Source organism: Lagopus muta, chromosome 1 (genome assembly GCF_023343835.1).
Source record: "Lagopus muta isolate bLagMut1 chromosome 1, bLagMut1 primary, whole genome shotgun sequence".
Classification (NCBI taxonomy): domain Eukaryota; kingdom Metazoa; phylum Chordata; class Aves; order Galliformes; family Phasianidae; genus Lagopus; species Lagopus muta.
This window is the reverse complement of record NC_064433.1, coordinates 65,912,266-65,918,474: the sequence shown is the minus strand read 5'-3', so window position 1 is coordinate 65,918,474 and position 6,209 is coordinate 65,912,266.

The window sequence follows — 6,209 nt, the reverse complement described above, 5'->3', positions numbered from 1 at the left end:
TACCCACAGGTACTGTGGTTTTCAGTTTTTCAGGGAAATAAATGGTGGGTTTTTTATATAACAGATGAGCACAGCCAATTTTTAACAAATATGCCATCACTGCTGTACATCAGTACGGTGTCTTTAGGAAAGCTATAAAGACCAGACTTTCATTGTGCAGCACTGGCTTCAGTGCCTATGAGAGATGTGGATGGCCAGGAGACCCAGTAAAGTGAAGACAAGGCAGTACAATGAAATTCTGGAAGGACGTCCTGCCACACCTGCTACAAGAAACTCCCTTCCAAGATCAGCCTGCTTCCATTCAAGCACACATCCAAACCTTCCTCTCACACTCATGAAACAGATCCTCACACAACTGGCATAATTAGATCCAACTGAAGTAGATGCATCTATAAAATCACAGTAAACTTATTACAATCCTTAATGGGTTTGACCCTTAGGCACAATTGGATCCAGTAGGTCTGCTCTACTGTAACAAACCTAGATGACAATATGCACATACACACATGCACACACACAGACTTCAGGCGAATCTCCTTGTTGAGTTCCTTTTCCTCAGGGACTCAGATAAATTCTGACCTCATGTCTGACATTTGCTGAAATTTCCATCTGAGCTGTTGCTGTCAGGAACTCATCATTCATAACTCAGCATTGTTTAGGAACGCCTGTTCATGAGAAGGTCATGTCTGATAGACAGAGGGACGTAATAAATTTGGTCTGCAAGAAGTAATCCCTCTTGACTAGGACGAAGTGCATGAAAGAAAAGCTGAGGAGAGGGAAGAGCTTATTGATATCATTGCCTTGTCTTCTTTTCCTGTGACAAGCACTCCTTAGTTATCATTAAGGAGAACCGTGACTTTTTGCGAGGCGTCAGAAGTTCCTCTCTGCTCCTGGCACCTGCTGAGAATTGTCAGTGGGTAGGTTATATGATTTCTTCAGTTGTCTGTCTCTAAAGTGAACAAGGGTGATACAGAAATGTGTGTAAAGGGAAGTTTCTGCAAGGATGGCTGCAACCCTCAAAGCCGAGACAGACCATCTAAGAGGAAGTCTTACAGACATTTGCTGTTCGTGGCCCGTGTTGTGCAGGATGGTGGGTAAAAACCACCTCTGGAGTACACAGAATGAGTGGAAACTTGAATTAATCTGGAGCAAAAAGCAAGGCTGAAGTGATAGAAAATTGAACAGCCTGGCTAGATAAAATAACAAGTGCAGAAAGAGTGTAAAAGACTGCTGGGTCCTGTGCCGAGCTAGAGTTGTCTGCAAGGGTCCCATTAACCAAATCTTCCATCAACCCATTTAGTTAAGGCAAAATTTACATGTTGACCTCAGGAGAGTTCTTCCAAATCTGTTAATTGAAGCACGCTTGTCTATAGTAACAATAACAATTATATACGAGCAGTTTTAAGTAGATCTCAGAAGTTTTTGTTTGTTGCTGTGGTTAGTTTGTTTATTTTCCCAGAAGAAGGTTGCCACTATTAGTATTCCCCAGCAGAAGCAGAGAACCCAAATGACTTGACTAATGACTGAGGACTAATTACTGAGCTTTGTAACAGACTTTTTCAAGCCTAAAGCAGTTCTGTAAGTCACACATTGCAGAGACAACTTCAGCTGTAATTGAAGCTCTTGGATGCACTGGCAGCTAATATTAGAGAAGTGCTTCAAGTCTACTGTAGAATTCTTCTCAAAAGTTATGCAGTATTGGTTCACCTGGACCCAAAAAGCAATCTAAAGTTTCATTAATGGGCAAATTGGCATTGGTGGACGAAGGGAAGGCGACCGATGTCATTTACCTGGACCTGAGCAAGGCCTTTGACATGGTCCCCCACCACATCCTCATCTCCAAATTGGAGGGAAGTGGATTTGATGGGTGGACGACCCGATGGATAAGCAATTGGTTGAAAGGCCGCAGACAGAGGGTGGTAGTCAATGGCTCTATGTCCAGGTGGAGGCCGGTAACAAGTGGTGTCCCCCAAGGGTCTGTCTTGGGACCGGTGCTCTTTAACATCTTTATTAATGACATCGATGAGGGAATTGAGTGCACCCTCAGCAAGTTTGCTGACGACACTAAGCTGAGTGGTGCGGTTGATACGGTGGAAGGAAGGGATGCCATTCAGAGGGACCTCGACAGGCTGGAGGGCTGGGCTCAGGTGAACCGGATGAGGTTCAACACGGCAAAGTGCAGGGTTTTGCATTTGGGCCGGAAGAACCCCAGGCACCTGTACAGGCTGGGAGGAGTGGTCCTTGAGAGCAGCTCGGCAGAGAAGGACCTGGGGGTCCTGATGGACGAGAGACTGAATATGAGCCAGCAGTGCGCTCTGGCAGCTCAAAAGGCAAATGGGATCCTGGGCTCCATCAGGAGAGGGGTGGCCAGCAGGGACAGGGAGGTGATTGTCCCTCTCTACTCGGCTCTTGTGAGGCCCCATCTGGAGTACTGTGTCCAGGTGTGGAGCCCTCAGTACAAGAAAGACATTGAGATTTTGGAAAGGGTCCAGAGGAGGGCGACTAAGATGATCAGGGGGCTGGAGCACCTCCCCTATGAGGACAGGCTGAGGGAGCTGGGCTTGTTCAGCCTGGAGAAGAGAAGGCTGCGGGGTGACCTCATTGCAGCCTATCAATACCTGAAGGGAACCTACACCCAGGAGGGGAGTAAACTCTTCAAAAGGGCTGACAACAGCAGGACTAGGGGAAATGGATCCAAGTTGAAGGAGGGAAGATTTAGGTTGGATGTTAGGGGGAAGTTCTTTACTAGGAGAGTGGTTAGGCCCTGGAACGGGCTGCCCAGGGAGGTTGTGGATGCCCCGTCCTTGGACGTGTTTAAGGCCAGGTTGGACGGGGTCCTGGGCAACCTGATCTGAATGTGTATGTTTGGTGGCCCTGCTAGGCAGGGGGGTTGGAACTACATGATCCTTGAGGTCCCTTCCAACCCGGGTGATTCTGTGATTCTGTGATTCTGTGAAAGCTTATTTTCTTTCTTCACAAATATGATGGAATATACGAAAAGCAAGACTTGCCACAGAGATTTTTCACTGAAGGACACAGATTAAACTAGAAAAAAATATGTATATATATTCTCTGTGCTGAAGGAAAACACAAAACAAGAAGAAGCACCCCATAAGGTTCCTGAGGAAAGGCAGCATTATGCAGAGATCTGCAGTGTTGCCCAGAAGCTGGGAACAATGTCCAGAACAACTTGTACATTCCTTTGCTGCATTTCAGTTTCACAATGCAGTCTCAGGTCACAGCAGTCCTCTCACAGCTGTCAGTTAAAACTGTAATCCTTCCCATGCTGTCCAGGTTGCACGAACTCTGGATGTAAGACACCTTTGTTTATGGCACTTCCCCATGTTTGTTTTTATGAAGTTATTTCTTCAAACAAGTTTAAAAACATTTCCAGGGCCACATTTTCACTCTATTTCAAGGCAAGTTCCACAAAACGTTTGAAAGGAAATAACAGTTTTCTCTCTAGAGGAGAAACACAGAAGATGGATTGCTTTGTTTTACAGAATGTCACACTGCGATGTCTGCCATCGAGAAGGCGAGTTTCACAAGTCATTAATTCAACCAGATGGTGGTGTAGAGTCTAATAGGTAACATAAGCTGGATGGGAGCACAAATATCAACAGAGGCACTCTTTTGCAGACACAACATACTTTCCAACCTTCAAGCAGTTTTCAACTTATATTTTAACATGGCTGCATAAATCATTATTTGGGCCCAGAGAGAACAAAGAGTTCCCATATGTCAGAACTGAAGGACAAGACCTGCAATTAAACAGGCATTTGGTCACATGTTCCTTACACCAAGATTACAGGTGTGGTTGTACCACCGTAAACATGGACTGCTGAACTAGAAGGCACAAAATATAGAAAATATAGGTAGGTGTGTAAAAAGCAGTCATGAAAACCGATCAGGTAACACATTATTGAATGACATTCAAAAAGAAAAACAACCACCATCACAAAAATAAAATAAAATAAAATAAAATAAAATAAAATAAAATAAAATAAAATAAAATAAAATAAAAAAGCTATTGAAACAAGCAAAGTCCTTACCTGCAGTATAAGACTTTTTTTAACAGATGCAAAGATTGAAACAGGTTTAGATATCCTTGCAAAATGTTTGCAAAAAAATGCATTGTGAAGTTGCACATGATCCCAGCTGAAATCTGCTCCACAAAACCATAGAAGGTGGTCCTTTCCCCTAACTACTATGTCTAAGGTACAAGAAGTGACTACTCAAAAGGTCTGTACATTAATACTTAGCGAAGAAGTTTAGAAAAATACACTGGGAAGATAAATTTGACTGAAAAGGTTAAATATGTGAAGTTTTATTTTTCCTCTTCATGTTCTTCCATTGCAGCAGGTCAGATCTGGTTGCTCAGACAGCACAGACAACACTCAGACATTGCATTCATGAGTTTTCCAAAATAGTAGAGCTTGGAAAAAGCTTTGAAACGTAAACCACTTAACCAAAATTCATGAAGCCAGCAAGCTTTTTGATGCCAGGACACCAGGAAGCTCTGAATTGCAATGAAAGCTATTACAATTATCATAACCACAAACTGGGAAGAAAAAAAAGATGGAGCTTGCCTTTTGGAATTGTGATCTTTTCAGAGAAGGAAATTAAAACCTCTGTGAATTCTTATACAGCAGCTGGCTCTGCTTTGAAGCATATAATAGGGAAAGAAACTGTGACCCCAAGTGAACAGTACATGGTTTGAGGCACAGAGGGTAGATTTCTTGAAGCTGATGCTGAATTCTCCAGATACTTGCTTTCAGCTTCTGGGTTTGAACTGGTTTTAGATGTGACTTCTGTTTCCAAGTTGGAAGTATAATGTAATCAGCAACTCACAATCCTCATAGTGTCTGTTTGGTGGTGATTTTGTTGGTGTCTTATCTGGATGGCAGAACAGATCATCCCAAGGAAAGAAAAATAATATCAAAGAGGCATTGTTACAGCATTATCAGTCGCTGGGGTGACCTTCCAATTTCTGTGATCATGATTTGTAACAGCTGACACCAGAAATGGGAGAAACCTGCCCTTGGAAAGGCCCAAGCCAGGCTCAGTTCCTAAGCTGCTGGCCTCCAAAGGAGCCTTGGTGATTGAGGTGCTGTCAGGCTGAGTGCTAGCTTGAGGTTTGCAGGAGCATTTTATCTTGCCATCGCAGCTGTCATTGTTGTGTTACAATAAGTAGTGCCCAACATTGTGGTGTCCCTCTGACAGCAGTGAAACTTTTCCAGAGGATTATACCAGTAAGTACAGACCAGGATAGCAGCCATCTTTTTCTGTCTAAAGCAAATGAGAGTGTAAGTAAGCAATTATAGTAGGAAAATGTGCTCATAAAAGCAAACTTTGTGGCAAACTTGGAAGCGACTCTTCAGCAGCCAAAAGAAAAACAACTGTGCCCATGAGCAGTGATGTACTGTGGGTCCAAATGTCAAAATACTTCTCACAGCTGAAACCTGGAGGGGACACACTCACACTTTTTTGCTGCTGCAGCCTGTCGTTGGAATAAATAATGTGCTGTGTTTTGGAGTTACAGTAATTATAAACATCAAACATGTTGCAAAGTGTGCATTTTTTTCCTGCAGACTTTCAGAATCCATAGATGTTGAATAAGCAGAAAAAAAATCCTCAGATGGAAAGCTGGCAGAGTTGTTTTTATGTGTTGTAGTTTTAGAGAGATAAGATCATTCTTGGAGGCTGAACAGGAAACAAATGCATAAAGAAGAGCTAGGTAGATCATCAAATTGCATTTCATACCTGCACAGAACTGATTTACTAAAGTGTGCTCAATTCATTGCAGTTGGACTCTTTCTGATCGTTAAATCCGGAGCACTGACAGGGGCTACTGTCTGGCAAAATTCCCATCTTGGGATTGAATTCAAGTCTTTGCTACTCTATCTTGGATACCGTGCTAATTTAGATCAATTCAGACATTGCTTATTTTCCTTCATGAGACAGATCAGAGAAGCACATGCACTTACTATCTGCTCTAATGGTGACTGCGAGTTTTTGGCTGATTAACTCAAAATGTCCAATTTCAATGATTCATTTTATGATTACTCAACCTGAGAGTCAGATTTCCAGAGGGGTTAATTACTCATAACTCAAATGATTCACAGCAACTCTAAAATATCATTATAAAACTATTTCTGAACTTTTCTGAACTGAACTGTTTCAGAAACTGTATTTCTGAACTGACTGTT